The sequence below is a fragment of the Dipodomys spectabilis genome, unplaced genomic scaffold (genome assembly GCF_019054845.1).
Source record: "Dipodomys spectabilis isolate Male_0828 unplaced genomic scaffold, ASM1905484v1 ptg000008l, whole genome shotgun sequence".
NCBI classification, from domain to species: Eukaryota; Metazoa; Chordata; class Mammalia; order Rodentia; family Heteromyidae; genus Dipodomys; species Dipodomys spectabilis.
In genome coordinates, this window is record NW_024870685.1 from 3,520,729 (window position 1) to 3,531,650 (window position 10,922).

Here is a 10,922-nt window from a genome sequence, read left to right on the forward strand (position 1 = left end):
TCTGCCCTTGCAGGACATGCCTGTTTCAGTAAGCAGACATTATATGCCAGGCCTCATACTCAGACTGCTATCTGTGACAACTTATTTATTAGTAGGTGAAATTATTGTTCCTCTTACCAGATAGGAAATGAAGTTCCTACAAAAATCATTTTAGAGCCAGGTGCTGGTGGCTCACACCTGTAATTCTAGCTACTCAGGAGGCTGAGATCTGGTTCAAAGCCAGCCTGGGCAGGAAAGTTCATGAGACTCTTATCTGCAATAAACCACTAGAAAACCAGAAGTGGTGAGGTAGAGCACTCGCCTTGAGCTGAAGAGCTGAGGGATAGCACCCAAACCCAGAGTTCAAGCCCCATGACTGACAAAAAATAAACAATAAATAAAAAATAAATAAATAAAAAGTAATGGTTTAAGGAAGGAGCTAAGACAAAGAAAATGCAGCTAAGAAAAATGAGGGCAGCAGAGGTTACTGATCTCCATATCTAAGAGATATAAAAAACATTCAAGGTAAAAAAAAAAAAAGATTGCAGCCAGGTGCGGGTGGCTCAGTACTGTAACCCTAGCAATTCAGGAGTCTGAGATCTGAGGGTCCTGGTTTGAAGCCAGCCTGGAAAGAAAAGTCTGGGACAGTCTTTATCTCCAATTAACCGCAAAAAGCCAGAACAGGAGGTGTGGCTCAAATGGTAGAGCACTATCCTCGAGCAGATAAAGCTAAGGGATAGGTTAGTCCCCAGCTGAGTGGGGCTCGGTGCCCCAGCTCTGAGTTCTCTCTCCAGTACTGGCGCTAAAATAGGAATAATATTAATAGTTACTTAAGAAGCAGGAAATACTTAGGATGTGGTAGATGTTGAGTCCTGAAGCTCCCTGTTGAGTTGCCTTGTTTCCTTTGTAGTACTGTTGCAGTGTGCATGGTGTGTGTGTGTATACAAGTAACCCTATTAGTTGTTTTATTGTGACCGTTATGACCCATGAGTAAGAACTATTACAAGAAAACAGAGGTGTTGAACAATATGCTGTAAGCCACAACAGTAGATTGCCAAGCCAGATGGACCCAGGTATCCTTGATTCTGGAATGTGCACAGTTAGCCAATCACAGACAGTACTGGCACCTTGGTTAAATCCCAGAGAAAAAGCTTCTTTGCTCTGGAGGCTACAAGATAGCCAGGTAGCCCTGGAAAACTGGCCAAGTGAATATCCTGTGTTAAAATAGGGAGAGGCAAGTCAGTAAGGTGGAGCTCTACAGTGCTCTGAAGGAAATGGGCAAAAGCGAGAGTACCTGTCCTAGAGGGCCTTGTTGTAAGTCTTCCCTCCACTCCCACCCCAGAAGTTGTCCCTCAGCTTTTTGCTCAAGGTTAGCACTCTGCTACTTGAGTCACAGCGTTACTTCTGGCTTTTTTTTTTTGCCTTATTGGAGATAAGGATCCTCATTGACTTTCCTACTTAGGCTAGCTTCAAAGTGAGGTCCTCAGATCTCAGCCTCCTGATTACGATTATAGGCATGAGCCACTGGCACCCATCCTACAATACTGTTTTAATGGCAGTGACAGTCAGATGGGGCCTTCATCCATGTTTTATATGATCTCATCCTAATAGATAGTGTCCTCAGGCTACAGTGACAATTCAGTGAGTTAATTTCTTGGATTTGGATGCAGGCCATCTGCTTTACTTCTTGGGCTACTGCTTTCAAGTGCTCTGCTCCACTATATCTGGAGTTTCTGGTAAGACACATGGGTGAATGTGGGTACTTTCTCTCAGGTGATGGCCATTTGAGGAGGAACAGAGGACAGTGGCCACCCTGGTCTCACTGTCCATTATTATTAATAGCAGAAATACCAGCTTGTGTTCAGAATGGCTTAGAAGCAGCTCTTGGTGGCCTTGCAGCTTGGCTTTCATTTCTGGCATGATAGTGCATTGGGAAGGTTCTGGATTCAGAGTCAGGTTCAGCTTTGGGCTCAGTGTCTGACACATGCTAACTCTTGCTTCCATCCCAGATGAGTCACTGTCCATCTCTAAGCTGCCCTGCCCTGTCTCCTCCTCATATACCTTCTTCTGATAAAGAAATTCCCTTCTGATAAATAGAGATTCCATGGAAGGAAATTGATCATGTACAGCTGGTTTCTCCACAGACAGTTGTTCAATTTTATTTCCCTTTCATTTTTCTTCCTCTTCCCAGAGGAAGAGATCACTGCCTTTAAGAACTTGATAGCAGATAGACTTAGATGATTACATGTAAATTGGAGCTAGCTTCTGAAACTCCAGGTGAGTTTCTGCCGACCTGGCAGAATTTTTTAGGGCCCTATGCACCTAATGTATTTTAGTCTTTATTTTTATTTTTCACCTATATTTTTCTTCTCATATTACTTCTAGGTGCCTTTTATTTTCCTTTAGGACTCATGCATAATTTTGGCTGCTTTTAGGTATAATTAATAGAAGGTCCAACTCATTTCAGTGATAGGAAGATTTATTATTTCACATAATAATAACCATGGCACAAGGGTAACTCTAGAATTCATTAATTCAATGGCTCAGTACTGTCTTCTTTTTTTTCTTTTTTGTCGGTCATGGGGCTTGAACTCTGGCCCTGTACAATGTCCCTTAGCAACTCAGCTCAAGGCTAGCACTCTACCACTTGAGCCACAGTGCCACTTCAGGTTTTCTGGTGGTTTACTGGAGATAAGAGTTTCACAGGTTTTCCTTCCCCGGGCTGGCTTTGAACTGTGATCCTCAAATCTTAGCCTCCTGAGTAGCTAGGATTACAGGCATGAGCCACCGGCACCCAGCCTGTCTTCTTATATTTATATTCCTACTATCTTTTGAATTGACCATATTGGGTATTTCTCCCCAGCTAAAGTTCATCATCACAAGTTGGCTATTGCAGCATCAGACATCCTATGTAAACACAGAAACCAACAGTTTTGAATGATGGGAAAAAATCAGCATTTGTTTGCAAAGAGGAATGAGAAGTGACTGCTGAGGTGATATTAATTCTTGATAAGAAGCATGTACCTTTTCTCTTTTGCCTACAGGTTAAGAACAAATATGCTGTCATGGCATAATGTGATATATATACTGTGCCCTCAACTATTATTTCATCATTTTACTTCCTTCTGTTCTCTACACTAGAAGGCCAAACAAGACCACTAGCTATTGCCAGTACTAAGTACACCTCATTTTTACCATGTCTACCGGGGCCTTGCCCCTACCTTAAAATGTATAAAAAGTGCTGTACCTCTGTGTTCAGGGCCTCTTGTTAACACCAATACAACGGTGTGCATGAGGTCCGTGCTCGTGAGTTCGTTAATAAACTACTCCTTGTCTCTTGCATTATGCAAGGTCTCTGGTGGTCTACAGGGGCTCCAAGATTCTGGGTACTACATTTGGTACATTGACCGGGAAGCCCTTCATTGTAGACTATCCAGATACCAGCATAGTGAGTCATCTCAGGAACAAATCGGTGAGTTTTCGTGGCGCCACTTTCATATTTCGGGAATTGGTGAAAGCCTGCAGGTGTGGTCTTGGGGCTGGCGGAGAGTCTTGGCAGACGCGCTATAAGATTGCCAGAGGGGCCAGTGGGGGATGTCCCATGGAACCCTGGGTGGGGCTGTCCTCAAGATCAGGTAGAGGGGGTTCGAGTCCCCATGATTGGCCAATTCTCTCTGGTTGGAAGCCCTTCTGGACAAACTCTCTGACCAGCAGCCTGACACGCTTGCTGTCTGTCTTGAGTGTGCATATATGTCTTCTGTTAACTCTAATTTGAATCTTAGGCATGCAGCCCTGGGGCCAGTGGACCGGGTCACTCCCCCCTCCCCCAAGAAAGTATGACCAAGTACACATATATTACCAATCCCCATACGCAGTGTGTGTGTGTGTAATTTTAATTTACTTCTTTTTCTTTCTCATCTCGGTTTTACTAATTTGGACACTCCTTGATGCAGAGATGGGGCAAGGACAAAGCAAACTTACTCCTCTCAACCTCCTGCTTGGTCATTTCAAAGAGGTTAAAGAGAGGGAGTATAATTTGAGTATAATTGGAAATCTCAGAAGAATCTAAAAAGAAAAATTCTCTGGAATGAGTAGAGGGGGTTTGAGTCCCCTGATAAGTGGTGAGATGTCACCCTGTTCACTGAGACCTGATTTTGTCTTTGTAGCCACTTGTCTGTCTTGTTTACATCACTGTGTGTGTTTCCTTTATGTTTTCTGAGGTGGGGAAGTTCTGGGTGAATGTGGCAGGCTCACTCAGCAGACTCTGGATTCAGCTTGCTGAGTGGGAGCAGTACAGAGTTCTGGTAAGTATAAACTGGTTCCCATTAGTCCCCAACTCAGCCTTCAGTTCTTGTCTTGTCTTGTTTTAGAATTGGTACCAGTTTTAAATGTGGTCCTTGGTTTTTGTGTTTATCTGTTTTTGTTATTTATTTGAACATCTCTGGTGGAATAAAAGTTCCAGCCTCCCACTGGGCTTGGTCACAGACCTGCTAAATCCCCCCGTTGTGTTACAGCAGCCAAGAGGTGGGGCATGGACAAGCCTCAGGCTGCACCTTCTTCTAGTGGAGGCTGCTGGAGGAGAAGCAGGGGTGTAGATAGCAGTGAGCCTGGTCTGGACTTTCAGCTGCTCCAGACAGCTTAACAATTTGTAAAGTGCTCTTGTCTAAAATTGGGTAAAAAAAAAATCAGGCCAGTTTAGTTTCAGGTGACCCCTTCCCCAGTTCTCCTCCAACAGAAGGGATTCAAAAGACTGATTAGTGAATTGCCTTGCTAAACAAGCAAGCTCTGGGAAAATGAAGCCCAACAAAGGTACCTAGTTTAAAAGAAATAGTGTCTTAATTTTTTGTTTAAAAACTTTAGAAAGTGTACGTACACCTGATTTTGATTTATGCGTGCTTTAAGATCTGTATAAGTGTTTTGTATGTGTTTGTAAACATGTTCGAAGATAAGAATTGTCAGCATGCTGTAACAATAGGGTGAGTTTAAATTTAAAATGTAAAAGGTTATGAGGTTTGGACATTAACAAAATTTTAAAGAATCTTCATAGTGTTTTAAATGACTTTTTAAGGATTCTTTACCTTGAAAAATAGAAAATCTGGTATTTGAGAATGCATAAGAGTGTTTATAGTGTAAGCAAGTTATCTGGCTTAACAAAAATGCATTGGCAGTTTGGGATTCAGTTCCCTTGGCTAAAATTTGGGGATAAATATTAGAAATTTAAGTGTAAAGGTTAATTTAACACTGTCAAAGATGTTACCTCTTCTGTCTGTCTAAAACTGTGTATTTCATTCTAGAACCAAGAGATAAGAAAAGGGAAAAACGTAGAAGCCAACAGAAGACCTATTTTTAGGGGTGAGGGGTGAACAGGCAGAAGTGCAGTTCAGCTGGTCATGCATGGTGGGACAGGCCCTGGGAGGAATCCATGCATGGTGAAAGAGGGCAAGCTGGCACAAATGCAGTTCATCTAACCCTAAAGAGTCAGATTGGATACGTGCCCATTCCATAGGAGGAGCCAAGTGGCCCATCTTTGTTCTGTCCCTTTTCCCTGTAGATAGACACTGGAAATATTATGGTTAAAATTAGTGATGTGATGATCTGTAGTATTGCTAAAACTGCCCCTTGGACTTAAAAAGAGAGTTAAAAAGTTTATTTGTATAATGTGACTTGCTTTCAATTATGTTCTACAATTAGGATGTTTTTTAAAAGTTATAAAGGTGTTAAGCCTACCTTTTTGGTACAGTTATGGTGATTGTAATTTTTGCATTAAGGAAAAAATTGTCATTTGAGTTCAAGATTTTTAATGTGTATCTGTTTTAAAACAAGCAGCCAAGAGGCAATGAGTGACACTTGGCTTCAAGATTTCAAGGGATCTTTTCAAAATGCAAATGAAAACTAAAGTATAAAATAGTAAAGGAGATTAATAAGAAGCTTAAAAATTAGGAATGGATTTTGGATATAAAATTTAAAAGTAAAATTGTTTTTAACATTTGTCTCAAAGTGCACAAAGAAAAAATTAGGATTACCAAAAGAATTGCTATTCTAGATTGCTCTTATAGGGTTTTTTTTTTTTTTTTTAACCGTTTCCAGCAAAGCCCAGAGCAAAGCACAGAGGATTCTTACAAGTTTGTTAGATGTAACTTTGACTTTTAATAATTTTCAGGTAAGCACATGCTTAAAAGCTACTTCTATGTTGACCACCTTCTCCTTTTAATTGGAGTAAGATGGCCTTTTGTAAGACTCATTGATCTGAAACTGGTTCGAAGCCAGCCCGGGCAGAAAAAGATCCCTGTGAGATTGTCACCTCTACTAAGCCAGCAGAGTGCTGAAAGAGCAAGCAGCTATGCTTTGGGACTCAAAGTGTCAGAGTGCTAGCCTTGAACTGTAGAGCTGAGGGACAGCGCTCAGGCCCCGAGTTCAAGTCCAGCGACCAGCTAAAGGGAAATGCCAATGAGGCATTTATCCCAATGTGGAGAAGACACTCCTGGGACAAAAGCAATGGAGGAACATCTACAGGCAGTAAGCCACTGCTTGGATGGCAGAAATGTCAGATCCTAGAGTCATTTGTGTGTGGCCCTTCAAAACTGGTCAGAGCCGGGAGGTCATGGAAAGATAGTTTGTAAGCATGACTAATGACTACCTTGTAAGGAACAGGAACTTGCCAGTCCTCTGTGATAGGAAAAGCTAATGTTACAAAATGTGGGGAATAGTTTAAATCTCAACCCCTTTATGTGCCAAAAGCTCTAATTGGCAGTAACTAGTGAGATGACACCAGCTACATGAAATTCATCTGCTCAGAAAAAGTTTGTAAACCTGAGAGTGTATTTCTACTGATATCTGTCTAGAGGCCTGCAAAGATAACTTAGGCATTTTTGGGATCATTAGAGATCACATTCCTAAGCCATCTAGAAAGATGCTTTTGCAAACCAGAGTGCTAAACAAGCTACACTGCTGTAGCCAGAAAAAAGGTCTGTGCAGTTGTCAAAAGTTAAAATATTGTTCTTAATGACATCTAACCCTGATAGCCTCTTTGTAAAATAGGCTAAGGGTATAGGTTCCTGGCTAGGTAGGATCAACGCCCCTGAAGTCAGCTTGAAGAAGTTACAGAAGATGGACCTTCGCCCATCAACCCCCTGTTAAGATCAAGAGTCCAGAGTCAGTTTGAGAAAAACGAGACAAAATAGATAAAAAAATTTTTTTGAAAAAAGCATAAAAAATAATGTTAACAGGTGTGCAAGTGTGGAGACTGCATCTGTAGGAGATGGTTACAAGAATAATCCTTCTGTGTCTGTTTACAAAAATATCTGGTTAATAAAAAAGTTGTAATTTTGGTAAATTGTCCTGGGCTATTGTTTAAAGGTCTTAAATACCAGCAGGATCAAAGCCTGTCAAGCCTATGCAGTGTATCCTAAACCAGTCTGTGTAGGAATTTACAGTGCAGCATGAGGTGTGACAGTCCCTTGGAGCCACTGGGAGATCCTGCTGCTGCTGCTGTTGCTGCATATCCTAATGGGTAGAGTTTGAAGACAGCCTCACAGTCACCTGGAGGAAATCTATGTCATTACCGAGACCACCTCCACCGTGGTAAAAGTAGACTGAACTCCTGCCTGGTTCCATCACTTGAGACTGCATCCTTGTTAAAAGCTGCTAAAACTAAGATCTGTGGGACATTCTTTTGAGTGATATCCAAAAACTCTCTCTATTCCCACAGTAGATATTGGGGACAAGGATATCACTGGCTTGCTTACCTTAGGCACTTCAGTGCATAGTGACTGGAAATCCACTCTACAGTCACAGCCTGGTTTGGCTCTGGTATGGTAATAACCTGAGTGTGTTATCAATGGAGGTAGTAAATGAGACCCCAGCCTTACTCTTAACTGAAAAGAAGAGGAGGGTGGTAAAGAAAGCCTTGGGAAAGGAATTGGGGGAAAATTGGTATCCTCTGGATAAGAAAGGATATGAAAAGTAAGGATTGTCTTTAAATGTTTGAAAAAGAAAAAAAGAAGACAAACCTCAAAAAGTATAAGTATGTAGCAAATGGTATGAGTATGTCTTGAAATTGCAGCTTATGAATATAGCTGGTATTAAATTAGCTGTGATATACAGACTCAGGACTGGTGGAAGAAAAAAATGTAAGGGCCTTTGGTACTGTTAATTTTGTCACAATTGGATCTTGTATACTCAACACACTGGTGTCCTTTGTAAAAGAAAAAGATCAGCGCAGTCCATCTATTAGTTCTGAGATCCCAATACCAAACTGTAAATATAAAAGATTGTGCCAATTAGGGGACCATGATTGGTCCCTGATGCTCTAGAAAAGGGGGGAATGAAGAACTGAAGAACTAAAAATTATATTCACCATTTTGTAGTCACTAACTGCTGACTTTGCTTCTGTAACTTGCTTTTGCTAATGTTAAAGTATAAAGATAGGTCTGTGTCCACAAACTCTAAAGAATGTAACTGCCATAATAGAAAACTAACTGCTGACCTCAGGCCCAGACATTCCCAGAGTCGGGAACAATGGCTAACACATATTCCGGATCCTCCTCTGGGAATTGGACCCCGAGATAATGACCATCTGGCAGGACCAGCAAACTAGGCCAAATGTCAACCAATCGCAAGCCTGTAACTATGGGAATTCCCCCTAACCCTTATCATCCAAAGCAACCATCCCCTTGAGTCACCCCACGCCAATCATTTTAGAGTGTGACAAAATTTCCCGTGTGGCATAGTGGTTTGCTGTGAGTGTTTACCGGGGCCCTGCCCCTACCTTAAAATGTATAAAAAGTGCTGTAACCCTGTGTTCAGGGCTTCTTGTTAACACCCCTACAAAGGTGTGCATGAGGTCCGTGCTCGTGAGTTCCTTAATAAACGACTCTTTGCCACTTGCATTGTCCAAGGTCTCTGGTGGTCTACGGGGGCCTCCAAGAATCTGGGTACTACAGTACATGCACATGTCCAGTGTTGTGTCTTTATATTTGGAATGTGAATGTGTGAATCACATTGTTTAGCTTTGTAGTTACCTCTTTTTTAATTTTTTAATTATAATTAATTTTTTTATTGAGAAAATACTGTACAGAGGGGTTACAATTACATGCAAGATAACGAATACATTTCTTATCAAGTATTGTTGCCTCCTCCTTTGTTTCCCCTTCCCAACCCTTCCTGTACCCCCACCCTGCCCTCCCTACTCAACCCTCTCACCCCCAGTAAAGTTGTAAAGTTCATTTTTCTACATAACGACGCATTGTTGCAATGGGTCCACCTTTATCCATATTTAAACGATTTGTTTTTTCCCTTCCCCTCTACAAATTATACCAACATCAAATACAGTCAAAGCAGGGGTTATACGATGGGGGACAGACATACAAAGCTACAAAGAAATCATTTTATAAATATGTAAGATACAATCGCAAGAAAGAAAAAAAAACATTTGACTACTTTTCTTGGGGTTTATTGCCTTAAGATGAACTTTTCTGCCCTTTTCTGCTTGACTCAAGACATACACTGGTTATTGCAAATAAGGAAAACCATGGGGTCTATTTTTCTTTGGGCCTGGCTTACTTCACTAATATAATTTTTTCCATCTTTCCATTTCCTAACAATTGGAGCAATGTCATTCTTTCTGATGGAAGCATAGAATTGCATTGTGTATATATACCACATTTTCTTGATCCATTCATCTACTGAGGGGCATCTGGGTTGGTTCCATATCTTAGTTATGGTAAATAATGCTGCAATAAATATAGTTGTGCTGGTGGTTAACTACTTGTAGAAAACTAAAGTTAGATCCTTATATATCACACTCCAATAGAATCAACTCCAAATGGACCAAAGACCTCGGAGTCAAACCAGACATTCTGAAAACATTACAGGATGGAATAGGAGAAACCCTAGGTCTCCTTGGCACAGGCTGAAATTTTCTTAATAGAGAACCAGAAACACAACAAATCAAAAAAAGGTTGGACAAATGGGATTGCATAAAATTGCAGAGCTTCTGCATGGCAAAGGACATAGCTAACAAGATTAATATAAAGCCCATTGATTGGGAGATCTTCCCTAGCCATACAACATACAAGGGTCTCATATCTAAAATATACTTGGAACTCAAAAAATTAAATCCTCCAACAACAAATCTTCAAAGAAACAACTGCCCAATAAATAAGTGGGCTAAAGACTTAAAGAGAAACTTCTCTGAAGAAGAAAGGACGGACAATAGACACATGAAGAAATGCTCAACCTCCCTAGCCATAAAAGCAATGCAAATCAAAACTACATTAGGATACCATTTCACCCCAATTAGAATGGCTATAATCAAGAACTCTAATAACAACAGATGCTGGAGGGGATGTGGACAGAAGGGAACCTTACTGCATTGTTGATGGGAGTGTCATCTTGTTCAATCACTTTGGAAAGCAGTATGGAGTTCCCTCAAAAGACTCCACAAAGAGCTCCCCTATGACCCAGCAATCACACTTTTGGGCTTTTACCCCCATGATCACAAACAAGACCACACTAAAGCTATCAGCACAACTATATTTATCGTAGGTACCTCTTTTAAATTTTATCCCTCAACTTGCTAACATAGCTCTTATATTTTTTGCACACGAACCTTCATCCCAATCAAATGATTTACCATGCTATCTTCACGTGTAGCAACAAGGTCACATAAAACTGTCAGAACATGTGGTAAAAAATGTTTTAAAAAAAGACAGTCATTGGTGCTGTGAATGTGGCTTAGTGATAGTGGAATTGCCTAGCATGCATGAAGCCCTGGGTTTGATTCCTCAGTACCACATAAACAGAAAAATTCAGAAGTGATGCTGTGGTTTAAATGGTAGAGTGCTAGCATTGAAAAAAAGAAGCTCAAGGACAGTGCCAGGAAGACATCAAGCCCAGAACTGGTCAAAAGACTATACTTTAACCACAGTGCATTTGTACAACTC